The sequence below is a fragment of the Delphinapterus leucas genome, chromosome 3 (genome assembly GCF_059928025.1).
Source record: "Delphinapterus leucas isolate spDelLeu-1000000601 "Yukka" chromosome 3, BTC_Dleu_Yukka2, whole genome shotgun sequence".
NCBI lineage: Eukaryota > Metazoa > Chordata > Mammalia > Artiodactyla > Monodontidae > Delphinapterus > Delphinapterus leucas.
The window spans coordinates 136147660-136175448 of record NC_143131.1 but is presented as its reverse complement, the minus strand read 5'-3'; the positions used below and the strand labels follow the sequence as shown (position 1 = coordinate 136175448).

Below are 27789 nucleotides of genomic sequence, written 5' to 3'. Positions count from 1 at the left end.
TCTTGACAATCATAGATCAGCTCCCAAAATTTCTTTGGAAATGTTACGTCATATAATCCAAAAGGATAGGAACCCTAACCGGGAAATCGGAAAATCCTCATTTTGCTGACCAGGACATGAGAGGCAATCACAGTACCTTTTATCCAGGCTCATTGTGTCTTTGGGTTTATGTAGGCAGCAAGGATTCCTTGGGAATGAAGGATCCTAACCTGCTCGGTTATTGATTATTTGAAGCTGCAAGCACACGGTTTAAAACCCGGTCACACCTCCTTTCACTGAAATACCAACACTGCTGTTCTAAGTGTTGGCAAAGTGCCTGTTAGCAGCATGTAAGTGGAGGTGTTGACTTATGTGCTGGGATAGCAGGTGCTGGGATTGCCTGATTTGCCCAGGATAAACATGGAAGTTGACCTCTGCCTTGATGTTTAGAATTTGGGAATCATATCCTCAAACTGCTGGCACTGTCTTCTGCTATCTAAGGATGCAACTCTGAGAACGTTCATGAAACAGCTGCAGACTGAGTCTGAGCACATCTGAGTGTGGCCCGGATGCAGTCTCTGAAGTCATGGCTATGGTAGTAAAGTCAGTGGATGCCCAAGGATGCCAGAATTCCTACGAACAAGCAAACTCTGGGACAGGGCCAGAGCAAGCATAGGGGGTGAGTAACTGTATTCGCCCAGGAAATAGAATTAAGGAAATAGGTATAACATGTGGATTTCCACTCTGGAGGAAGTTGCTTCTAAAGGGAAAAGAATCTGCCTTTGGAGAGGATGGTGGGTGAAGAAGGAAATGTTTGCATGCAGACCGTGAATAGAGATGGGAGGAGAGTGTGCAGGAAAGAGCAGACAGCTGAATACTCCTTTGTGTGCAGACATATTGACCGTTATTACACAGCTTATTGCCATAGGTGTCTATAAAACATACACTATGATGTTTGGAAAGTCTAAGTGTAGAAAGAACTCAGATGTTCACCCATGCCTTACTGAGTTCAGTAAAACACAAGGAGAAGCCACGATCTTAAAAAAAAAAAAAAAAAAAATCTAGTTCTGTTTTATTTTCTTGTTGTATATTACACCAAAGATGATTACAGACACATCATTCATGGGTGACAAAATTACCCTCTTATTATCATGTTTAGAGTCTTTGAATAAGCTATCATGCTCACCTGTGTTTCCTTCATGATACAATTTAAAGACTAAGGTGTTATTAAAAAGTGAATTGTCATCCCATAAGAGGCTTTGAAAAAAATTATAATATAGATTGATCCGCCAGACCAGTACCAGGCAGAGCTTTCCTTATCTTGAAGGGTGCAAAATATTTAACAGTGCATGCCTAGAATTTTATGCATGTCAGGTAAAACAAACTCAGAGAAAATAATTAGAGCTTAAAAGGACTCTGAAAGGCAAATCTAACCTTCTTTTCCAGATTCTTGAAACAAAAAAATTTTTATTGGTGGAAGGAAATGTAAAAATTATAGTTTAAGTTATTATAGACTGGGTTGCTGATTTGATGGTTATTCTGCAGTCTGGGACTCTAACAGACCCAAATCCAGCACTACTAATTATCTTACCACTTTATAAGTTTCTCAAGAAAATCATGTACAGTAGCTAACAATAAAAGGTATGCAAAGGACTACATCATTGATAGCGTTGGGAACTTTGCAAAGCTCTGGTAAATAAAGAGGGTAGGTTGAATCACAGGGCTTACCGAGAACTCTATTATTTTTCTTACCTAGCCTGTCTCTATCTCTCTCTGTCTCTGTGTCTGTCTTTCTCTCTCTCTCCTTCCTATCTAAATCTTGACCCAGTATTCCAAAATACGTTGGTCGGAAAAGAGAGATGATCAGGCCCCAAGAGAGGCCCAAGTCCATTCACCTATCTGGGGACACTGAATCAGAAAAAGAGAGGCTGGTAGACAGGGACCAGGCCTGCCTGTATCTGCTTACCATGCAGAAACCAGGAGACAGAAGTTCAAGAATGAGGCTAAAGCTTGTCAAGGTACAAGACCTTGACTGCTAGTTATCTCCTTGTCAGTGCTTTGATCAGTCAGGTAATCATCTTCTCTTCCCTCACAGAAGTACTGGGAAGAGAATGGACAGGGGCCAAAGCTTTCTGATGTAGGAACGTATTTCTGGAGTGCAGGAGTTTCTGCTTCTACAGTAGTAACAACAACGATATCCACCGTGTATTAAGCATATACTCTGTGCTGGGTGCTGTTCCCAGGGCTTTATGGTTGACATCTCATTTAATCATTATAAAACCCTGTGGTGGTGACATAATTTTATCTGTGTTACAGAGGAGAAAACGGAGGTTTAGAAAGGCTTTACCTAGTTTGGGCATCTGCTGCATATCTAAGTACCCACTGTGATGTATAGCCACCTCCTGTTGACATATTTTAGAAAACTCACGTTCACCACCACCTCCACCACAGACAACTTGAGTTTCCCATGGGTAATTCTGACCATGATTAAGTCCCCTTGCTATTGAAAATTTTGTCTCCCTACAGCCTACTATACTGAATACCATTTGTACCTTCTATAGCAGTGGTTCCCTACCATGCTGATTTTGCCCTCATAGACAGTTGACGATGTCTGGGCACATTTTTGGCTGCCACACTTGGGAGGGCAGTGCTACAGGCCCTCTGTGTAGAGTGCCAGTGTTGTTGCTAAACATTCTGTTGTATATGGGATAGTCCCCCACAGCAAATAATTGTCTGGCCTAAAATATCAGTAGTGCTAAGACTGAGAAATCCTGTTCTGTTGTCACACAAAGCAAACTGAACTGCTTTCCACGTTAGCCATTAGATTGTGGAGAGAGCAATAGTGTCAGGTCTAGCCCCCCCCCCCACCTTATATACACCCCCATCCTTACTACAGTGATTCTCCAGTGTTCCATTACTTACCTGTTTTTAACAATCCCCTTTTCCGAAAATGGAGGCTTAGAAGATTAAATTAGCTACCCAGGATCAAATACTAGTGAATGACAAAGCCAGAACTAGACCCAGATTACCTGGTTGCTATTTCAACCATCTTCCAATGATATCGTGCCTTATCTTTCAATTCGTTCATTGGGAATAAGTGTGAATAATACATTGTCTCTATTCTCACGAAGTTTATACTCCAGTGAACATCAGCCCAGTATGTTCCCTACCCACGTATAAATCATCCCCTTTGTTGTCATTTGATTTGGTCATGTCTACTTTTAAGGCAAATAAAAAGATTCTAACAATCAAGGCCCTCTAGGAAAGCATGACTACTTTTATGTCAAATTTGAGTCTGTACATATAGATCAATAAAACAGAATAGTCTAGAAATGGACTTACATACATAGTCAATTGATTTTGACAAAAGCACCAAGGCAGTTCAATGGGAAAAAGATAATCTTTGCACCAAATGGTGCTAGAAAAAATTGGACCATTGTATGCAAAAATAAATGATCTTTCAATCTTACATCCTAAACAAAAACTCATAATTGATTATAAACCTAAATATAAGATCTAAAATTACAAAACTTCTAGAAAAAAAATAAGAGAAACATCTTAGTGACCTTGGACTTGAAAGATTTCTTAAATATGACACAAAAGCCTGAACTGTAAAAGAAGAAAACCAATAATTCAGATTTCATAAAATCTAAAACTTTGCACTTCAAAAGACATTGTTACAAAAATTAAAAAGCAAGCTATAGACTGGGAGAAGATATTTGCATGACGTATATCCAACACAGACCTTATAACTAAAATGTATACAAAACTCCTATAACCTAAAAATAAGACAACAATCCATTTTTTAAAAAGGAAAACTGATATTTTACAAAAAAAAGTTTACAGATGGTAAAAGACACATGAAAAGCTGTGCAATCTTTAGTCATTAAGGAATTGCAAATTAAACCACAATGAGATACCAACAACACACTAGAATGGTTAAAAATTTAAAAGAGTGGAGAGACCTTCAAGATGGCAGAGGAGTAAGACATGGAGATCACCTTCCTCCCCACAAATACATCAGAAATACATCTACATGTGGAACAACTCCTACAGCACACCTACTGAACACCGGCAGAAGACCTCAGACCTCCCAAAATGCAAGAAACTCCCCCATGTACTTGGGTAGGGCAAAAGAAAAAAAAAGAGACAAAAGAATAGGGATGAGACCTGCACCTCTGGGAGGGAGTTGTGAAGCAGGAAATGTTTCCACAAACTAGGAAGCCCCTTGACTGGCAGAGACTGGGGGCGGGGGGGAGAAGCTTCGGTGCCACGGAGGAGAGCGCAGCAACAGGTACGGAGGGCAAAGCGGAGAGATTCCCGCACAGAGGATTGGTGCTGACCAGCACTCACCAGCCTGAGAGGCTTGTCTGCTCACCCACTGGGACAGGTGGGGGTTGGGAGCTGAAACTTGTGCTTCGGAGGTCGGATCCCAGGGAGAGGACTGGGGTTGGCTGTGTGAACAGAGCCTGAAGGGGGCTAGTGCGCCACAGCTGGCTGGAAGGCAGTCCGGGAAAATGTCTGGAACTGCCTAAGAGGCAAGAGACCATTGTTTCAGGGTGAATGAGGAGAGGGGATTCAGAGCACCACCTAAACGAGCTCTAGTGTTGGGCATGAGCCACAGCTATCAGAGCGGACCCCAGAGACGGGCATGAAACACTAAGGCTGCTGCTGCAACCACCAAGAATCCCGTGTGCAAGCACAGGTCACTGTCCACACCTCCCCTCCCAGGAGCCTGTGCAGCCTGCCACTGCCAGTGTCCCATGATCCAGGGACAGCTTCCTGGGGAGAAAACCAGGCGTGCGTAAGGCTAGTGAAACATCACGCTGGCCTCTGTCACCGCAGGCTCGCCCCGCACTCCGTACCCCTCCCTCCCCCTGGCCTGAGTGAGCCCGAGCCCCCTAATCAGCGGCTCCTTTAACCCCGTCCTTTCTGAGCGAAGAACAGATGCCCTCAAGTGACCTACACACAGAGGCGGGGCCAAATCCAAAGGTGAACCCCAGGAGCTATGCAAACAGAGAAGAGAAAGGGGCTATGCAAACAGAGAAGAGAAAGGGAAAACTCTCCCAGCAGCCTCAGGAGCAGTGGATTAAATCTCCACAATCAATTTGATGTACCCTGCATCTTTAGAATAACTGAATAGACAACGAATCATCTCAAAATTGAGGCAGGGGACTTTGGGAGCAACTGTAGACTTGGGGTTTGCTTTCTGCATCTAATTTGTTTCTGGTTTTATGTTTATCTTAGTTTAGTATTTAGAGTTTATTATCATTGGTAGATTTGTTCATTGATTTGTTTGCTCTCTTCCTTTTTTTTTATTTATAGATACATTTTTTTCCCTTTTTCTCTTTTTGTGAGTGTGCATGTGTGTGCTTCTTTCTGTGATTTTGTCTGTATACATTTGCTTTTATCATTTGTCCTAGGGTTCTGTCTGTCTGTTTTTTGGTTTTTTAGTAAGGTTTTTAGCACTTGGTATCATTGGTGGATTTCTTTTTTGGTTTGGTTGCTCTCTTCCTTCTTTCTTTCTTTTTTTTATTATTTTTAATTTTCTTATTTTTAATAATTTTTTAATTTTCATTTTAATAACTTTATTTTATTTTATTCTTTCTTTCTTTTTTTCTCCCTTTTCTTCTGATCTGTGTGGCTGACTGCGTCGTGGTGCTCTAGCAGGGTGTCAGGCCTGAGCCTTTGAGGTGGAAGAGTTGAGTTCAGGACATTGGTCCACCAGAGACCTCCTGGCTCCATGTAATATCAAACAGTGAAAGCTCTCTCAATGTTAAGACCCAGCTCCACTCAACGAACCGCAAGCTCCAGTGCTAGACACCCTATGCCAAACAACTAGTAAGACAGGAACACAAACCACCCATTAGCAGAGAGGCTGCCTGAAATCATAATAAGGTCACAGACACCCCAAAACACACCACCTGATGTGGTCCTGCCTACCAGAAAGACAAGATCCAGCCTCATCCACCAGAATAGAGGCACCAGTCCCCTCCACCAGGAAGCCTACACAACCCACTGAACCAACCTTAACTGCTGGGGGAAGACACAAAAAGCAACGGGAACTATGAACCTGCAGCCTGCAAAATGGAGACCCCAAACACAATAAGATGGGCAAATAAGAGAAATACACAGCAGATGAAGGAGCAAGGTAAAAACCCACCAGACCAAACAAATGAAGAGGAAATAGGCAGTCTACCTGAAAAAGAATTCAGAGTAATGATACTAAAGATGATCCAAAATGATACTAAAGATGGAAATAGAATGGAGAAAATAAAAGAAACATTTAACAAGAACCTAGAAGAACTAAAGAGCAAACAAACAATGATGAACAACACAATAAATGAAATTAAGAATTCTCTAGAAAGAATCAAAAGCAGAATAACTGAGGCAGAAGAACAGATCAGTGACCTGGAAGATAAAAGAGTGGAAATAACTACAACAGAGCAGAATAAAGAAAAAACAATGAAAAGAATTGAGGACAGTCTCAGAGACCTCTGGGACAACAATAAATGCAGCAACATTCGAATGACACGGGTCCCAGAAGAAGAAGAGAAAAAGAAAGGAACTGAGAAAATATTTGAAGAGATTATAGCTGAAAACTACCCTAACATGGGAAGGGGAATAGTCAATCAAGTCCAGGAAGCACAGAGAGTCTCATACAGGATAAATCCAAGAAGAAACATGCCAAAACACGTATTAATCAAACTATCAAAAATTAAATACAAAGAAAAAATATTAAAAGCACCAAGGGAAAAGCAACAAAGAATATACAAGGCCATCCATGAGATTAACAGCTGATCTTTCAGCAAAAACTCTGCAAACCAGAAGGGAGTGGCAGAATATATTTAAAGTGATGAAAGGGAAACCCAGCAACCAAGATGACTCTACCCAGCAAGGATCTCATTCAGATTCAACGGAGATATTAAAACCTTTACAGACAAGCAAAAGCTAAGAGAATTCAGCACCACCAAATGAGCTTTACAACAAATGCTAAAGGAACTTCTCTAGGCAGGAAACACAAGAGAAGGAAAAGACCTACAATAACAAACCCAAAACAATTAAGAAAATGGTAATAGGAACATACATATCGATAATTAACTTAAATGTAAATGGATTAAATGCTTCAACCAAAAGACATAGAGTGACTGAATGGATCCAGAAACAAGACCTGTATATATGCTATCTACAAGACATCGACTTCAGACCCAGGGACACATACAAAATGAAAATGAGGGGATGGAAAAAGATATTCCATGCAAATGGAAATCAAAAGAAAGCTAGAGTAGCAATTCTCATATCAGACAGAATAGACTTTAAAATAAAGACTATTATAAGACACAAAGAAGGACACTACATAATGATCAAGGGATCAATCCAGGAAGAAGATATAATAATTGTAAATATTTATGCACCCAACATAGGAGCAACTCAGTACCTAAGACAAATGCTAACAGCCATAAAAGGGGAAATCAACAGTAACACAATCATAGTAGGGGACTTTAACACTCCACTTTCCCCAGTGGACAGATCATCCAAAATGAAAATAAATACGGAAACACAAACTTTAAATGATACATTAAACAAGATGGACTTAATTGATATTATTAGGAAATTCCATCCAAAAACAACAGAATACACTTTCTTCTCAAGTGCTCATGAAACATTCTCCAGGATAGATCATATCTTGGGTCACAAATCAAGCCTTGGTAAATTTAAGAAAATTGAAATCGTATCAAGTATCTTTTCTGACCACAATGCTGTAAAACAAGATATCAATTACAGGAAAAATCTGTAAAGAATACAAACACATGGAGGCTAAACAGTACACTACTAAATAACCTAGAGATCACTGATGAAATCAAAGAGGAAATCATAAAATACCTAGAAACAAATGATGATAAAAACATGACAACCAAAAACCTATGGGATTCAGCAAAAGCAGTTCTAAGAGGGAAGTTTTATAGCAATACAATCCTACCTCAAAAAACAAGAAATCTCAAACAACCTAACCTTACAGCTAAAGCAATTAGAGAAAGAAGAACAAAAAACCCCAAAGTTAGCACAAGGAAAGAAATCATAAAAATCAGACCTGAAATAAATGAAAAAGAAATGAAAGAAATGACAGCAAAGATCAGTAAAACTAAAAGCTTGTTCTTTGAAGAGATAAACAAAGTTGATGAACCATTAGCCAGACTCATCAAGAAAAAAACGGAAAAGACTCAAATTTACAGAATTAGAAATGGAAAAGGAGGAGTAACAAGTGACACTGCAGAAATCCAAAGGATCATGAGAGATTACTACAAGCAACTATATGCCAATAAAATGGACAACCTGGAAGAAATGGACAAATTCTTGGAAAAGCACAACCTTCTGAGACTGAACCAGGAAGAAATAGAAAATATAAACAGACCAATCACAAGCACTGAAATTGAGACTGTGATTAAAAATCTTCCAACAAACAAAAGCCCAGGACCAGATGGCTTCACAGGCAAATTCTGTCAAACATTTAGAGAAGAGCTAACACGTATCCTTCTCAAACTCTTCCAAAATATAGCAGAGGAAGGAACACTCCCAAACTCATCTACAAGGCCACCATCACCCTGATACCAAACCAGACAAAGATGTCACAAAGAAAGAAAACTACAGGCCAATATCTCTGATGAACATAGATGCAAAAATCCTCAACAAAATACCAGCAAACAGAATCCAACAGCACATTAAAAGGATCATACGCAGCGATCAAGTGGGGTTTATCCCAGGAATGCAAGCATTCTTCAGTATACACAAATCAAGCAATGTGATACACCATATTAGGAAACTGAAGGATAAAAACCATATGATCATCTCAATAGATGCATGAAAAGCTTTTGAAAAAATTCAACACCCATTTATGATAAAGAAAAACCCTCCAGTAAATAGGCGTAAAGAGAACTTACCTGACTATAATGAAGACCTTATATGAGAAACCCATAGCCAATATCGTCCTCAATGTTGAATAACTGAAAACATTTCCACTAAGATCAGGAACAAGACAACGTTGTCCACTCTCACCACTATTCAGCATACATTTGGAAGTTTTAGCCACAGCACTCAGAGAAGGAAAATGAAATAGATGGAATCAAAATGAGAAAAGAAGAAGTAAAGCTGTCACTGTTTGCAGATGACATGACACTATACATAGAGAATCCTAAAAATGCTGCCAGAAAACTACTAGAGCTAGTCAATGAATTTGGTAAAGTAGCAGGATACAAAATTAATGCACAGAAATCTCTTACATTCCTATACACCAATGATGAAAAATATGAAAGAGAAATTAAGGAAACACTCCCATTTGCCATTGCAACAAAAAGAATAAAATACCTAGGGATAAATCTACCTAAGGACACAAAAGACCTGTATGCAGAAAACTGTACGACACTGATGAAAGAAATTAAAGATGATACAAACAGATGGAGAGATATACCATGTTCTTGGATTGGAAAATCAACATTGTGAAAATGACTATGCTTCCCAAAGCAATCTTCAGATTCAATGCAATCACTATCAAGCTGCCAATGGCATTTTTCACAGAACAAGAACAAAAAATTTCACAATTTGTATGGAAACACAGAAGACCCTGAATAGCCAAAGCAATCTTGAGAAAGAAAAACGGACCTGGAGGAATTAGGCTTCTGAACTACAGACTATACTACAAAGCCACAGTAATCAAGACAGTATGGTACGGCACAAAAACAGAAATACAGATCAATGGAACAGAATACAAAGCCAAGAGATAAACCCATGCACCTATGGTCACCTTATTTTTGATAAAAAAGGCAAGAATATACAATGGAGAAAAGACAGCCTCTTCAGTAAGTGGTGCTGGGAGAACTGGACAGCTACATGTAAAAGAATGAAATTAGAACACTCCCTAACACTGTACACAAAAATAAACTCAAAATGGATTAAAGACCTAAATGTAAGGCCAGACACTATAAAACTCTTAGAGGAAAACATAGGCAGAACACTCTATGACATAAATCACAGCAAGATCCTTTTTGATCCACCTCCTAGAGAAATGGAAATAAAAACAAAAATAACCAAATGGGACCTAATGAAACTTCAAAGCTTTTGCACAGCAAAGGAAACCATAAACAAGATGAAAAGACAACCTTCAGAATGGGAGAAAATATTTGCAAATGAAGCAACTGACAAAGGATTAATCTCCAAAATTTACAATCAGCTCATTCAGCTCAATATTAAAGAAACAAACAACCCAATCCAAAAATGGGCAGAAGACCTAAATAGACATTTCTCCAAAGAAGATATACAGATTGTCAACAAACACATGAAAGGATGCTCCACACCACTAATCGTTAGAGAAATGCAGATCAAAACTACAGTGAGGTATCACCTCACACCCATCAGAATGGCCATCATCAAAAAATCTAGAAACAATAAATGCTGGAGAGGGTATGGAGAAAGGGAACCCTCTTGCACTGTTGGTGGGAATGTAAATTGATATAGCCACTATGGAGAACAGTAAGGAGGTTCTTTAAAAAGCTAAAAAACTAACATACGACTCAGCAATCCCACTACTGGGCATATACCCTGAGAAAACCATAATTCAAAAAGAGTCATGTACCAAAATGTTCATTGCAGCTCTATTTACAGTAACCAGGACATGGAAGCAACCTAAGTGTCCATCGACAGATGAATGGATAAGGAAGATGTGGCACATACATATACAATGGAATATTACTCAGCTATAAGAAGAAATTAAATTGAACTATTTGTAGTGAGGTGGATGGACCTAGAGTCTGTCATACAGAGTATAGTACGTCAGAAAGAGAAAAACGAATACCATATGCTAACAGATACATTGGAATCTAAAAAAAAATTGGTTTGAAGAACCTAGGGGCAGGACAGGAATAAAGGCACAGACGTAGAGAATGGACTTGAGGACATGGGCTGGGGGAAGGGTAAGCTGGGGTGAAGTGAGAGAGTAGCATGGACATATATACAGTACCAAATGTAAAATAGATAGCTAGTGGGAAGCAGCCGCATAGCACAGGGAGATCAGCTTCATGTTTGGGACCACCTAGAAGGGTGGGATAGGGAGGGTGGGAGGGAGAATCAAGAGGGAGGACATATGGGGATATATGTATATGTGTAGCTGATTCACTTTGGTATAAAACAGAAACTAACATACCACTGTAAAGCAATTATACTCCAATAAAGATGTTAGAAAAAATACAGGTTGCACAGTTTATTGGAAAAAAAAATTTTAAGACTAATCATAGAAGTATTGTCAAGAATGTGGAGCAACTAAAACACTCATACACTGCTGTTGGGAATGCAAAATGGAAAAATCTCCTAGTAAAAACTCCAACAGTTTCTCAAAAAAAAAAAAAAAATTAAACATACACTCATGATTTGACCGAGCTACCCCCTCATAAGTACAGTATTTACCCAAGAGAAAAGAGAAACATGTATCCACACATGTAGAGAAATTCAGAGCAACTTTATTTATAATGGCCCCAAACTGGAAACCACCCAAACGTCCATCACCAAGTAAATAAACAAATTGTGGTATATCCATGCAGCAAAAAGGAACAAATTACTGATACACACTAGATAGATGATTATCAGAATAATTACGCTGAGTAAAAGGAGCCAGACACACATCCCCCGCCATCAGAAAACAAAAGAACATCTATACTGTGTGGTTCCACTTATATAAAATTCTAAAAACTAAATCATCTATAAGACAGAAAGCAAATCAGTGGTTTCCTAGAGGACAGGGGTGGGTAAGGGGTGGGGACTTATAAAGGGGCAAAGGGAAGCTTTGGGGATGATGGATATATTCGTCATCTTGGCTGCAGTGATGCTTTCATGAATGTATAGTATGTCAAACTCATTAAATTGTGTAATTTACATACACATAGTTTATTATACATTAAATCCCAGTAAAACTTTAGAAAAATTAAGTGAATGAGATGTTTCAGTTCTATGTCCTTTAGCTCCCTTTTCCCATGTGAGGGGCTGCCACCCAATGGGGAGCATCTGCTTCTAACTCTGTAGTGCTAACTGCAGTGGCCACAGGACTGCCTGCTTCCTTTAGTGACAGCTGAGTGTGGCCTCCTGGCCTCTGTCATCTCTAGGAAGGCTCTGCTGGTACATTCCGTGGTCAGCCCATCCACAAGAAACTGAAAATCAACACTTGCTTAGAATTTGCACATCAGTGACGATAGTGGCCTCATCTTGGGTAATCTTCATCATTAAGTACGGATTGAGTTACACCAATAACTTTAGAGTCAAGGTATAGCCTGGAGGTCACATGGGACCCAATCTGCTAAAACATAGTGTCTGAACACATCTTTCACTTCCACGGGAACTTACAACACATCCTGGAGTTTCATTTCACATCTTTATTTGTAGCCCTGATTACATGTCTTTGAAAGCTTATCTATTTTGACTTTTCATCGCCTCTTTCCTAACCAAGAAACAATAAAATCCTGAGCCACATAAAAACCGTGATTCATCATAACATCTATTTCCCAGCAACCTTCTTCTCAGGTCTAAGTTTAACAAGCAGTCGAGAGTTAGAAATTTATGTGGATGGTGTTCGGGAAGATGATAATGCTGTTTGACAGATTTTTGTCATCATACCATCAGTTTTCTCTATGTCTGTATATATTTAACAGAAAATGGCTGTAACATATACTATATGTGAGAGGCTACCATAGAAATTACCATAAACTTTGGATTCAAATCTGAACTCAAAGCCCCTTTGTATAATTTCCTAGTTGTATGACTTATGGCAAGTTTCTTATCTTTTTTGAACTTCAGGTTTCTCTTCTGTAAAGTGAGCTGATTGTTTTGTAAGGGTTTAGTAAGGTATTTTCTTTAAGGAACTTTATAAATTAAGAAACCATAGTATAGTCATTCAGATCATGGGATCTGAAGCCAGGCAGTCTACATTTCAATCCTGACCTTGCCACTTCCTTTGTAGTACTCTGTGCCTCAGTTTCTTCATCTGTAAAAATAAAGATCATAAGAGCACCTACCTCCTAAGGCTGGTATGTGGGTTAAATTCGTTAATACGTATATATAAAACGTTTACACCAGTACCAACACAAGACGAGGACTCAATAAATGTTAGCTGCCATCAGCATTATTCAGTTATTTGTGATGATCTGTGCCGTATAATAGGTGTTGGATAAATGGTAGACTTCATTCATTTAAAATCCTCTGTCTCTTTCGGTTTTCAAAACAACTTCTCTATCCTACAGCCATCCCTGAAGTGCTCCCAAGAAAACCCAGACATTCTTCAGATCACGGTAAGAATGACACTTTTTTCTGTGTGTGCACATGTGTTGCGTAGCAAAGCAAATAAAATAATGGCTAAGGTGAGATTTTAATTATCGTGTGTCAGTGATGCTGCTTTGTAAATCAGAGTTAATTAATTCTGAGTACTTGCTACTTCTTCAGTCTTCCTACCAGCTCAGGAGCAAGTGTGCTATTTTCTGTGTCAACAACAAGGGTTCTTCTAGAAAGGGTATTCAGAAAAAGCAGGGTGCCATCTCCACAAGAGCAATTTCAAGACTGGGAATTTAGACTTATACTGAGTTCCAGCTAATATATGTTTCCCAGAAAAGGGCAAGATGTTTCCTCACTGTAATGTTAGACAGGGCACAGCCTCCTCCAGCAGCACTTTTTGGCCCTTATCCTTCAGAAAATGGTCCAAACTTTTTGAATCAATGATTTTGTCTTAAGCCTTTAACGCACTCCTTCATATAATGGATTCAGTTATTTATTTGGCCTTTATGTGAAATGGTACTTTCTTTTGTTTATCTAAATGCATGGTTTTCAAACTTACAATGTTTACTCACAACTAAGTCTTGCATGGAAACATAATTCATAAAGCAGAACATGAGAGGAGCTGAGGCGTGTAGGTTGAGAAAAGAAACCAGTGGCCACCCAACCAAACCCCACACACACTCCTGTCCCCTACACCTGCCCCTGCAGTACTTCCAAGAAATCCCGTATGTTTTTCAGATCACACTTTGGAATCTTCTGTCCTAAAGTACACTTCTCCATTAAGTTTTCCAAAAAACTTCTTCATCCCTGTATTTGTGTATTTCATGAAAAGCCCACCATTCCTCTGATTTTCCTGGTTGTGCTTCTATCCGTTTCAGTCATGTTGCCTTTAAGCTTGCCTCCTTTCCAAAGTGATAAGGCTTACATTTTCCAACAAATCAAAAAGCGCTTCCTCCTATCCTGCCATCATTCTTCTCATCATTGTAATGATTAAGAAGAAGGAGATAGACTGAAGTTTTCAAGGTTCTTCCTTCTGGAAAGATACAAGCAAAACTTTGGAATGATTGAAGTCCATGAAATCATCATGGAGCTGGAAAGGATGAAGATGGGTTTTTTTCAGCAAATTCCTCACTAATGGATCTTTTTATTGGGGGGAGGGGTCTTGAAGCTTGACCATAGAGATACACACAGAGTAGGAGAATTTCTTGCTGAGGCAACTACAGCTCAAAAATAGAAATTGCTTTACAAGAGACTGAGTGAATAAACAAAGATGATAAAACTACAAATGTCTATTACTCATCAGTGTTGCAATGGCAAAACTACGACATGTATGCCCCCACTCCCACCTCTAATGCCCAAGGTAAAGATCCCCGATGATCATGGCACAGGTGCAGCCTCAGAATCCTTCACAACACAGCAGTCCAGGCAGCCACCACATATTAATTAATCAGCATTGGCATGTGATTGGAAGTCTCTCTGCTGGTCAGTACTGATCTAGCCCAACCACCAGATTCCACTTATAGAAACAGAAGCCCAGAGGGTGGACAATCTGCCCAATATCACACAGCTGATTAGTGGTGGGTAGCCATGCCCTTTCACCAACACAACCCTCAGTCCATGACACTGAACGTATTAAAACACTTGCTGAACTCTGAGAATTCCTGTGTTCTTACCCCCTGTGTCCATATATAGGGAGCTAAGAGCATCTCCTAGCTTTCTTTCAGTCCTAAAGTTGTTTCACAGTGTCTGTAGCTTTTCAGAATTTATGTCAGTAATGCCAGATGTTGGAGGCAGCATCTTGCAAAAGTTAAGAGCACAGGCTTTGCCTGACCAGTTCAAACGAGGCTGATCTTCCAGCCTTGCTAGTTACCCGCTGCATGATATCCAGAATGCAGTCTAACCTCTTTGAACCTCAGTTTCCTCCTGCATAGGATAAATACCCACCTCACAGGGATGCTCTGAGATTAAATCAGATGCTGTATGTGAAAGTGCAGAGCACAGGGCCCAGAACTTCACAGGTACATATTTACCTGGAAGAGTTTTCCTTTCTTCCTTTCCTTCCCTTCCTTCTTCCCCTTTCTCTTTTCTTCATATTTGATTCTACAAGTTATTAACTCCTTGAACTTGGGCAAGGAGCTTAACCTTTCTGAGTTTCTTTCTTCATTTTTAAAACAAGGATCACATTAGTACTGACCAGACTGGCTTGCTGTGGAAAGTAAATGGGATTAGAGCAGCAGCAGCAAACTCGACTCACAGTATGAGTATGGAGTCCATACAGAGAATCTTCTAGAAGACTTACCAACTTTCTTGCACTTAAATGTCTAACCTCAGAGGCTTTTTCCATGAATATTTATATTATGGCCATTGGAGGTAGGATGCAAAGGAGGTGGCTAATATCAGAAGACCCAGCTGTCTCTTGAGAGGGAGCCCTTTCATGGTGGGTAGGACAGTCTTGGATTTCAAGTTTGAAAACTTGAATTTACATGAAGCCTGTCATGAACTTGCTCTGTGACCTTTGGCAGGTCATTTACCCTCTCTGGACATCAGGGTAACCCACCATGCCCACACCATAGCATTGGCAGCCCAAATGAGAAACGACCCAGGGAAATCTAAAGGAAGGAATCGTATTTTTTCTTTTTTCTGGAAGAAAAAATGACGGAGACCTGTCCCCCTGGAGTTGGAATTGGCTCTAGTTTATCTTTCTCTTTCTCTTACATGCACAAATGACTTTTTATGTGAAGATCTTCTTTTTTAATTTAAGATTGGATATGTGGCTGCCCTACTTAGAGTTTAAGCTGTCTCTGAGCAGCCGTCTTTCACTCCTACACATGTAGCCAATTAGAGGATGCACACTGATCCTGGCCCTCCAAGAATCTTCTTCTGATCTTTACAGCAAAGGCTTCGTGTACAGAGGGTCCCTGAATTATTAGGTGGAATGACCTAGTTCAAACACGACAAAAATTTGAAACACACCTTTCCTACCACAAACAGACACACAGGCATGTGTGCACACATGTACACAAACACTTCTTTCTCCAGACCCCTTGTACCAAACAATTCAGAATTCCTCCTGCCGAGCCTCTGTAGGGCTCCAGAGTGACAACCAAGAGGATGGTACCAGTGACAGTGTCGGTTCTGATGGATCATTTTGATCAGCAGCAAAGAGCTTCCAGAATGAATGCAAGCACTGGGTAATTGAGAATGAGTCCTTTGGGCTATTAGGTATCTAGTAGACGATAAGAAAAATCCTCATCTTTTGCTAGTTATAGAAAAAGAGATATATTTTTCGCCTACAAAGAAAGTGAAAGGACTAGACCGTTATCAGTTACCATGGCAACACAGCTCCACTACTGCTCAGTTCATCCTGTCACCATGGGAGACTTGAGGGAAAAAAGAAAATAACACCAAGCTTCTCTCTGTTTTTTTGTTAAATATTTTGAAGTGACATTTCATGGCATGAGCCTGAAACAACTTCTGAGAAGAAAGGACAGGAGAACCTGAGAGGGGGAATGCAAAGAGGGGGAACCTGAGAGGGGGAATGCAAAGCCTGGAGGACGCCAGGGACGTGTTTGAGAGGAGCTAGCTGTTTACTGATGTGTTCAGTACCAATGAAACTGGGAGGGAAGGAAAAGAAAGTAATAAATACTTATTGAGTGCCCACCACATGCCTGGTGTGGTGCTTAATAATGAACAGTCTGCAACTTCCCAGAACTCTCTGTCTGAAAGAGAAAGACAACTAAACAAGCAATTAAAATATAAGGGGCAGATTATTCCAGGGCATAAGTACGGGGGCAATGGGAGTAGGTGGCACTGACACTGGTGTTTTTTTAGGGGGCAGGAGGAGGGAAGGGGGTAGAATTCCCTGTGTGTAATGGAGCTACCACTCCCGGCATTTCTTCTCCCACTCACATAAGATAATGAATAAATAAGCACAGTCCCCAAATATGGTTAATTTAACTTGTGCTCCCTCCAGCCAGTGCAATAAATTACTCCTAGAGTAACAGAAAGAACATGGATTGGGTTCAGAACACCTCAACACTGACACTTCCTAGGTATGCAGTCTTGGTTCAGTCATTAAACTTCTGAGAGTGTCTATTTCCTCATCTGTATTTTTCTGGAAGATGTTGAGGATTAATGATAGTGGATTTTTCGTTGTAGTTTTTGGTTATTTATTTATTTGGTGGCACCGGGTCTTAGTTGCGGCAGGCAGGCTCCTTAGTTGTGGCATATGAACTCTTAGTTACAGCATGCACGTGGGATCTAGTTCCCGGACCAGGGATCAAACCGGGGCCCCCCGCATTGGGAGCGCAGAGTCTTAACCACTGTGCTACAAGGGAAGTCCCTGTGATAGTGTTTTAAGCAGGCTTGTAACATAAAGTTGTGCAGGCAGCAGAGTATAGGATGGTTCTAGAGCCAAACAGTGGTGGTGGAGGGAACGAGGGAGACACTCTAAAGACAAGAGCGTGGGTGATGGTTAGATAAGACGAGTGGCAGTGGAGAGGCGTGGATGGATTCTAGAAATTCTATAAATTAGAACCAACAGAAGTTATTGAACATGAAAGAGAGAACTGAAAAATGAAGCCAAGTTGTTGGACAACTGAGTGAATGGCATAGCCATTTGCTAAATGATGGTTAGTGATGGAGCCACAGGTTTGGCACCATTTTGGTTGGTTACAAAGTAGCCAAGTTGGTTAAGTCACGTTAAGTTTTTAGAAGGGCACTTGTTAAGCTTTTGTGTGAGACTGGTATGTGGGTTTGCCCAGAGTTTGAAGTAGGTCTGGAACACTATGAGAAGATTACACATTTAGCTTAGAACATGACGAGGGATTCTAGAATGAGATCTTGTGTAGATTCCACCGTCAGGCGCATAAGCGCAACCACAGCAGAACAATTCAGAACATCTTCTTACTCTCCGTCTTTAATTACAAGCTACATTCCTTCTGCAATCTCCATTACTGCTACCTGCACATGAAAGATTGGAGATCATCTGTAGCCTTGGAGAAAGAAGGACGTTTAATTCCCCTATTGCTCTTTGCACTGATATCCAGGAACTTAGCTTTTGTGGAGCTCAACAACCTCAGTCAGGTTTAGAGAATGCCAAAGGTGGGACATGTTGAAATGAGATAGAATGTGGCCTAGTTGAGTTGTCTCTGGTGGTAATTGGCCAGCTGGCTGGCTAGAGGATTCCATCTGTGACCCTCACGTGTGCTCACTTGCGCTCTATTCTCTCTTCCAGCAAACCCAACGCTGAACTCATTCTTCTTCCAGGGGTCCACAGTCTTGCTGCAAAGGCAGAACTCGTTTCTACACACAGCCACGCAAGATCTTGGCTTCTGCCATTTTAACTGCCAGGAGTGTACACGAAGTCAGAGGATGTGGATTTGAGAGCTAGTGCCGCAGCTAGCCGAGGTGTTTATCCTGAGCAAGCTTCTTCATTCTCAGAGAGTTTCCTTCTCTGCGTTGCAGAAATACTAGTGACAAGAGAGGGCCCCATCCCACCTGGTGGCAGTGAGGAATAGCTGAAACAAGGCTTGGGAAAGAGGTGTGGAACTGAAACAGGAGTTGGGGGTTGACTCTCGGAGCATGGGGAGGGCAGCTGGATTGTAGAAATAGGAAAAGCGAACCTCCCGCCCCTTCCTTCCTGCTGCCATGCATGTCTAGGACTCTCTGGGAGGCATCCCCTCAGGGTAACCTTGAAACTTCTGTAGGAGGGGCCTGAGGTCTGAGAAGATAGAATTCTATGTAGGTAGTGGGGCTGTCACTCTCAGGCATTTCTTCTCCCGCGATAAGTAAGTAAATAAACCCTCCACTGCACCTTCACCGTATATCAACCCTCTAAGGTTGCCCTGAGCACAGTCCCCAAATACGGTTACTAAATTTACGCTTCCTGCAGCCAGTAGCAGTTAAGTCTCTCCTAGAGTAACAGAAAGAACATGGCTTTGGATTCAGACTACCTAGATTCAGTGCTGACATTTACTAGATGTGCAGCCTTGGTTAAGTCATTTAACTTCTGTGAGCGTCTATTTCCTCTTTTGTAACAAAGAGAGATTATCCTTCTCAAATGGTCTTATAAGGATTAGAGATAATTTATGTAAGGTGCCAATCACAGGGTCTAGCACACAGCAGGCACTCAATAAGCAGTAGCTCCATTCTTTTATTTATAATCACTTATAATAATAAAAAATAAGAGGATCTACTTCTGCAGACCCTCAGCCCACTGTCTCTCAAACTTTCTATCAATTACTATGGCTGTACAAGGATTTCTCCCCATTCAGAGGGCAGCATCTGGATTCAGTGGTTATGAAACCAGTTGACAACAGAGAGGATTGGGAAAAATCCTGTCTCTGACGCTATCACCATCACTGTATCTACTCAGAAATCTCAGCCAGCACTCCTCCCGCTGGCATCTAGAAGTCACTCCTGCATCTCAGAGCAACTTTGCAATAACCAGCTCCCACGAGAGGGGCTTCGGCATCTCTGCAGGCGGAGAGGGTCAGAGCAGGACAGCTAGAAAGATATGTCTGGCTGGGCCCCTGCTCCCCGGCACTCCTTCGTACCCAGTGGCCGCGTAAAGGGTGGATGAGGGATATTTGGTTTTAATTGGGAAATGCTATCAATTGTCCTAGGCTCATTTAAAAATCCATTAGTATCAGGAAGTGGACAGATTAAGTAATGAGGAAGAGAAAAGGGAAAAAGCTGTCAGTGCCCTGCTTTGCAGGGACCGAACGGCCTGTCTAAGCTTCACCAGCGAGGGCTGCACTGAATGCTAAGAAGCTACTGGAGTCGATTTTGAGATGCTGTGGAGGGAGAAGAGGTGTCTGGGCCAATTCACACAAAGTCCTGGGCAAGCCTGTTGTTCTCGCAGCTCCCAAAGGTGGTACTGCAGTGATCGGCACTGAGATTTCAGGTTTCCGGCAGCTGTTTCTGGCAGCCTGGCAACTGTGCCGCCCAGCAGTAACCATATCAACACGTGCAAATAATCGCTCCCCTGTGTTACCTCCCTATTTGCCAAACTCAGAAGTGCATCCAGGGTCCTTTTCATCCTGGGAGACATCAGTCAGGTTCAAAGTCCATAGTGGACCTGAGGCAGACAGGGAGAAGGAGGATAGAGATGTACTGGAGGATGGATGAGAGAGACAGGGAAGCAGAATTGAAGGAGGACAAAGGTAAAAGCAGGCTATAAGAACCGGAAGTGAAAGGGATGCGTGACAGTGCTGTGTATTAGTTTCCTAGGGCTGCTGTAACAAAGTGCCACAACCTGGGGGACTTAAAGCAACAGAAGTTTACTCTCTCACAGTTCTGGAGGCTAGAACTCTAAAATCAAGGTGTCTGCAGAGCCATGCTCCCTCCAAAGCTTCTGGGGCAAGGTCTTTCCTTGCCTCTTCCACCCTACTGGTGGCCCTAGATGTTCCTTGGCTTGTATCAGCTGCCTCTGGTTTCACATGGCCGTCTTCCCTCTGGGTCTGTATCTGTGTCTCTGCTCCTCTTTGTATAACGACACATCATACTGAAGTAGTGTCCACCCTCATTAAGCATGACCTCATCTTAACTTGATGACATCTGCAAAGAAGACTGTATTTCCAAGTAAGGTCACATGCACTGGCCCTGGGGGTTAGAACTTTAACATATCTTTGCGGGGGGGGGGGGGGGATACAATTCAACCCATTAGAGGCTGTTCAGAGGGCTGCTGTCTGATAAATTTAGTCCAGTACTGTAGAAGGCCCTGGGGAAGGCTGGAAAGGCACTAGTAGAGATTTCAGAGTCACAAATTCCAATGTAACATAATAGTTAAGTAACATAATAAAATTTGTTAAGTAACATAACAGGCTGCAGAATAGGAAAATGGTGGTTGTTCCTTAGCCCAAGACCTTGGGATGAGGATGAACTAGAGTTCTTTCCCCAGATAAGGGCAAAGGCTGCTCGGCTCCAGCCAATGTTGCCCTGTAGGACTGGCTCAAGGAGGCCAGATCCTCCAAGGAGGCAAGAATCCAGATTTATATGCAAAATTTCACAATTGTATTTTAAACTTTGGCAAATAATTTTTTGTTCAAAATGCGGTGCAGCCCAAACTAAGCCCCTCTGCAAACTAAGAACAGTCGTGAGTAGCCAATCTGCCCCCACTGGTAAAGAGCCTTAGGTTCAAGTCCCAGGCTTGCCACTTACCGTGTGACCTTCAGTGATTCCTCTCGCATCTCTGGACCACAGTTTCCTAGTGGGGCAGGAGGCAGCCTCGATCATCCCACAGAGTATGGTGGTGAGTGATGGTGAATATTTTGAGGTATGGGATGCCAGGCGTATGCTGGAGGTACTTACAGAGTAGTTTAAGAAACAAGACTTACACATTGGGAAACTTGAGTGACCTCCTGCGGTTGTTCTGAAGATTATATAAGTGGATCAATTTAAAGCCACTAGAAAGTGCCTGCCCCAGCCTCCCGCTGAGTAATTCCTGCCCTCATGCTAACCCCTTCCAGGGCTCCTCTGTGAGTCAGACTTAGCGGCTGTTTTAGTGGTTTTAAAAGCATGGGTTCCAAATGCAGAGATGTGAGGCAGATATAACTGAGTCGCTAGGAGGGAGCATCACAGAGTGGAGACAGAAATCTTCCAATCCCAGCTTTAACGCTGCTGCTGATAATAGCTCACTGTGTAAATTCTATGCACGAGGCACTGTGCTAAGAGACGCCGTGGATTATTTGCCGTTCTCACGCCAACCCTGAGAGGTAGATGTTATAATGACTTCTATTTCGTTGATGAAACAGAAGCAGGAACTCCAGAGTTTCGGGAGAAATCTCCCAGTTCTTTGTGGCAGCTAAATCAAATATTTTTCAAAACCTTGTGCAGTCTAAACTAAGACCATCTGCAAACTGAACCCAGCCCATGGGCAGCCACTTTGTGATCTTTGGTCAAGAGCCTTGGATTCCATGGGCTTCCCTGGTGGTGCAGTGGTTAAGAACCTGCCTGCTAATTCAGGGGACACGGGTTCGAGCCCTGGTCTGGGAAGATCCCACATGCCACGGAGCAACTAAGCCCGTGCGCCACAACTGCTGAGCCTGCGCTCTAGAGCCCACGAGCCACAACTACTGAGCTCGTGTGCCACAGCTACTAAAGCCCGCACGCCTAGAGCGCATGCTCCGCAACAAGAGAAGCCACTGTGATGAGAAGCCTGCGCACCACAACAAAGAGTAGCCCCCACTGGCCCCAACTAGAGAAAGCCCTGCACAACAACAAAGAACCAAAGCAGCCAAAAATAAATAAATTAAATTTTTAAAAAAAAGAGCCTTGGATTCCAGTTCTAGCTTTGCCATTCTCTGTGTGACCTTGGGTAAGTCACATACTCTCTCCAGACCATGGTTGAGATGCTCAATAACTTGCCAAGGTCACAGAGTTTATAAGTGGCAAAGCTCAGGATTTGAACCCACTCAGTTCAGAGTCACGAAATGTAATCACTGTAAATGTAAACAATCTTTAATAGGTGTTTCCATTACTCTTCTAAGACCCTCCACCAACCAAGCTACCAGATCTAGGTGAGACACAGGATGGCGACCTATTTGCGTTGGCTAATATCTTTAAGAAACTCCAGTGATGGACAGTAAATAAGAATGAAAAGAATGAAAGTAAGTGAGTGAAGAGTTGCATAGACTTGTTTAAATGTGAAAGGCAAAGAAGAGGTAGGAAGGCCCTCTCCCCAGCTACGCATCATTTGGCCTAAGATTGCATCCTTGGGTTTTTTCCTCAGTCATGTGACACTTTTGATTCATGCCTCAAAATAAGAGGAATCTTAAAAGCTTTTGATGTGAAAATGAAGCTGCCCAGTGGTTTTTCAGATTGATTGATTTTTTAAGTCTTTATTGAATTTGTTACAATATCACTTCTATTTTATATTTTGGTTTTTTGGCCACAAGGCATGTGGGATCTTAGCTCCCTGACCAGGGATGGAACCCACACCCCATGCATTGGAAGGTGAAGTCTTAACCACTGGACCGCCAGGGAAGTCCCTAGATTTATTTTTAGCAGAAAACCTTTTTTAAAAACAGAATGAAACCTTACATAGAATGCCAGCATATAGAATAGCATCAGCTGGTGTCCATTATGTACTGCTCCGGCATAATAATGATGATGAAGGTAAGAACGCAGCAGCTGGGCTTCCCTGGTGGCGCAGTGGTTGAGAGTCCGCCTGCCGATGCAGGGGATGTGGGTTCGTGCCCCGGTCCGGAAGGATCCCACATGCCGCAGAGCGGCTGGGCCCGTGAGCCATGGCTGCTGAGCCTGCGCGTCCGGAGCCTGTGCTCCACAACGGGAGAGGCCACGACAGTGAGAGGCCCGCGTACCGCAAAAAAAAAAAAAAAAAAAAAAACGCAGCAGCTAATCCTTTCTGAGAACTTCCTGCATGCCAGACACAATTTATTCTAAGACCTGACCCATGGTAACTCATGGAAGCCTTACAACAGCTCTAGGAGGGGACTGAGGCTCAGAGATGTTAAGTAATTTGCTCAAGGTCACAGAGCTTAGCCCGAGGCTGCCTCCAAGGCCCACAGCCTTTCCCCTCTACTGCTCTGCTCTCCACCCCAGTCCCCTCCAGACGTGCCTGGGTAAAAGGAAGGAGCAGCTTATTGCCGATGAGAGCCACAGTGATACAGAGCCATACCTTTGCCACTTATGATTCCGAGTCATACTGAAACCCCAGTTTGATTTTACTATCCACATGGACTTCTCTTCTAACTGACAGTTACTAGGCCTGTCATTGCACCTCAGTCTTAGCTAATCTGTCTTTGGGGTGTTTCAGTGGGTCTTTCAAAGAGATAGTCGTGTCTCCCTCAAAAAATAGAAGTCAGAATATTCCCAATGTTACTCTCCAAATTGGGTGAAAATCTGTCCAGAGTGGTTAGAAACAGACCCTAATCCACTGGATTTATATACATAAAAGAGGATCTGCAGTGATCCCAGGAAGAAAGGGGCCCAGCTGCCCACGAGGCCTCTTCAGGGAACCTCAGGCTCTGGGAACCCAGGCAGAAAAGAAAGCCACTAGCCAGGAAGAAACATACTGGTCTGCTCTCTGGTTTGCCTGGGACAACACAGAAGCTGTTTAATTTGCATGATTAAGCCAGGGCTGATGGTACAATTAGTGATAGGTTAAACGTCTCCAGAGCTTTATTTTCTTTACACTTTACTAATAAAATGTAACTTTTAAATAGAACATGGATCTTAACCATTAAGCTTCTAGAGAGTTGAACCAGAACAGATTTCTCAACCTTGGCATTATTGATATCTGGGGCTGGATGATTCTTTGCTGTGGGAGCTGTCCTGGGCACTGGAGGAGGATTAGAAGTAGCTCTGGCCTCTACGCATTCCGGGCCATTAGCATGATCCTTCACTCCCCCAGTTTGTGACAATCAAAAATACCTCTGCATGTTGCTAAATATCCCCCAGAGGGCAAAATAAATCCCAGTGAGAACACTGAATTAGGTGATTTCAGAGATGCCATTTAGTTATCATCCTATGATCCCTATGATATTTGAGATAAGTTTTAAATGAAAACTTCAGCCCAGGGACTTTCCTGGTGGTCCAGTGGTTAAGACTCCATGCTTTCATTGCCGAGGACGCGAGTTCGATCCGTGGTCAGGGAACTAAGATCTCCCAAGCCATGGGGCACGGCCAAAAAAAAAAAGAAAAAAAGAAAGAAAGAAAAGTTTAGCTCAATATATTTTTCCTACTGCTAAACTTGTCCTTTGTCTGGAGGTCCTGGTTCATAGGTCGAGGCCAGCATCATAGTGGTTTGCCTTCACTCCAGTTGCTCCTGGCTACCGGACCTCAAGTTAGTTCCTAAAAGCATATAGGTTAATAATCCTGCAGAGATCAGCCTCTCTCACCCCTCCTGTTGCTTCCAACTCCCTTCTCTCATCATATCTCCTCTTCCCACAAATGCGAAACTAGAAAACAAATGAAAATAAATGTCAAGTATCTTGGCTGAGTCAGTGTAACCCACCCAGACAGCCTTTCTCATATCAAGGAGCATTATTTATTTCTTACTTTGTTTTTTTCCATTGTCTTTTTCTAAACAATTTTCTGTAGTAATTACTACTTATTTATTTAAGGGCTTAAGTCACATCCTGTATGTAAGCGTGGGTGTTAAGAATTCAAACCCCATAATCAGACCACAGCCCAGGTTTGAATAACGGTCCATCCATCCACCCAGTAGTTTCAGGATGGTGGGTAATTTCCTGAAACTCGTAGCTGCAGTTTTATTATCCACAAAGTGGAGACAGTAGTAGTGCCGGCTCCACATGGTGGCTGTGAGAATTTAATAAAATATGTATGTGAAGTATTCAGCAAAATGCTGTGCATATAGCAAGCATTCAGTACACGCTCTTCCCACTATCGTCATCACGATTATAATTATTTTTAATGATCACTTCATTCCCTATCCTCCAATTTCCACTAGAACTATCTGGAAGTAATGACTTCGGGCAGCCAGGGGATTGCTTCAGGAACTTTTGAAGAAATAAACATTTTTAAAAAGCAATTAAAACTTTCTATCACTCTGAGACCACCAGCCAAGAAGGCCATAGGATATCCACGATGAACTCAGCCAGAACCCGAAACCAGGAAGTCCCAAAAGACAACCCCCGCCCCCCGGAAGTCCTCCAAATCACTCTTCCCTCTTTCTTTTCATAGCCACCTACATAGGACCTCCCCCTCACTCCCTCCACCTTTCCTTTTCCAAAAGTAGCTCCTGCCATTATTTGAAGTGGCTACACTTGAGTTCAGAATGACAGGAAAGAAAAGATCTTGTTTCCTTGGTGATACTTATTTGCTCAGCAGGTGAAAAGCAAAGACTTGCAAGAAAGAGGTGAATCTCTGGTGCAGCCAAAGTAATTACAGCCCCTTTCTCATCACCCAGCGTTAACTCCTTGCTGCCTGTGTCCAGAATGAAGGGAACAGCCCTTTGGGATTTAAGGGTTCAAAAGACTTACTGACCTTTTTTCTTTTTTTTTAATTAATTAATTTATTATTTATTTTTGGCTGTGTTGGGTCTTCGTTGCTGTGCGCGGGCTTTCTCTAGTTGCAGCAAGCGGCGGCTACTCTTCGTTGTGGTGCGTGGGCTTCTCATTGTGGTGGCTTCTCTTGTTGCGGAGCACGGGCTCTAGGCATGCGGGCTTCAGTAGTTGTGGCTTGCGGGCTCTAGAGCACAGGCTCAGTAGTTACGGCGCACGGGCTTAGTTGCTCTGCAGCATGTGGGATCTTCCCAGACCAGGGCTCGAACCCGTGTCCCCTGCATTGGCAGATGGATTCTTAACCTCTGCGCCACCAGGGAAGTCCCTGACCTTTTTTCTTAATCAACACAGATTGAAGTGTTTACCATGGAGTCCTTTTTTCTGTGTACGTGACCAGCAGTGAGTGGTCTGGGTAATGGGTTTTTCTATGTATACTTAGTATGACATATAGTATCATGCTTACACCCTCAGTCTGGAAATGTACACGCCTGGGTTTGAATCCCAGCTTGGCTGTTTAGTAGCTGTGAGAAAAGGATTGTCACTTCACATGTTTCGAGACATTCTCCTGTCCATTAGCACAGATGGTCCCCATGCTACCTAAGCCTTGGGAGACCGGGAGGAGATATCATTAAACCCATTAGACACAGAGTCAGAGAGGTTGCCGGTTGCTCGAGATTACTTATTAGTCTGTAATGGATTGGAGAATAACTCTGGCAAGTTATTTGGTCTGTTGGAGCTTCAGTTTTCATATCTGTATTTCTTCTGCATAGGGTTGTTCTAATGATTCCGTTTGTAAACAGTGTGACATACTTAGCTCAAACCCTGGCATCTAATAGGTATTCAATAAATAGTTCTGAAAATCATGGCTATTTAGATGACAATAATTGGGATCTATGCAGAGAGTATATGAAAAGAGCCCAGCATTAGCAATTAGGAGACCTAAGTCCCCAGATCTGTCCCTAAGTGTTATCTTGAGTGACTATCTCAACCTCTGCAGCATAGTTTCCTATCAGGCTAAAATGGAGTTACTATTATTTACCTCTAATTGCTTTGAAAAATGGTGAAAGTCTCAACTGAGCTCTAGGGAAGAAAGGAACCTCGAAAAATGTAAAGTGCAGAACAGATTTAACCACTAGTAATGTCCTCATTCTTTGTATGCTGCTGTTGTTACGGCTGCCTGTGATCCTGGTAGTGGCATTTGACAGGCTCACTACCCATAAGCTCTTCTAGCGCATTCCTAGACAAGGAGAGACTGCCAGAAACCATTGCTGAAGCTAACTCAAGACTGAGTCAGGATTAGAACCCAAGTCTGTGACCTCAATCTAGTTTCTTTCTCACTCATGGAGTGGGAGAGGTCCTACAGAGTACTGGACCTTGTACAGAGGCTAGAAATATTGACTAATGGCATTCACAGAATGAGAGGCATTCGATGATTCTGTGTAGCCCTTCTGATTGCTAAATTTACAGAAGCGTTTCTTCAGAGCTGTTTGTCTTTCCTTCCTTTTCTATCTCTTCA

At 42.1% G+C, this 27789-nt stretch overlaps 1 long non-coding RNA gene across 2 annotated transcripts in view; it reads left to right on the top strand.

Annotated features, from left to right (window-relative positions):
- LOC149749717 (uncharacterized) overlaps positions 1 to 27789 on the top strand; it is a 207998-nt gene that overhangs the window by 154518 nt on the left and 25691 nt on the right. The window contains exons 4-5 of one of the 2 annotated variants that reach the window (XR_016392845.1): positions 13257 to 13304; positions 18521 to 27784. This is a non-coding gene — a long non-coding RNA (uncharacterized LOC149749717). Of the gene's footprint in view, positions 1 to 13256; positions 13305 to 18520; positions 27785 to 27789 lie in introns of those variants that run through there. The other variant, XR_016392844.1, reaches the window with a different exon arrangement.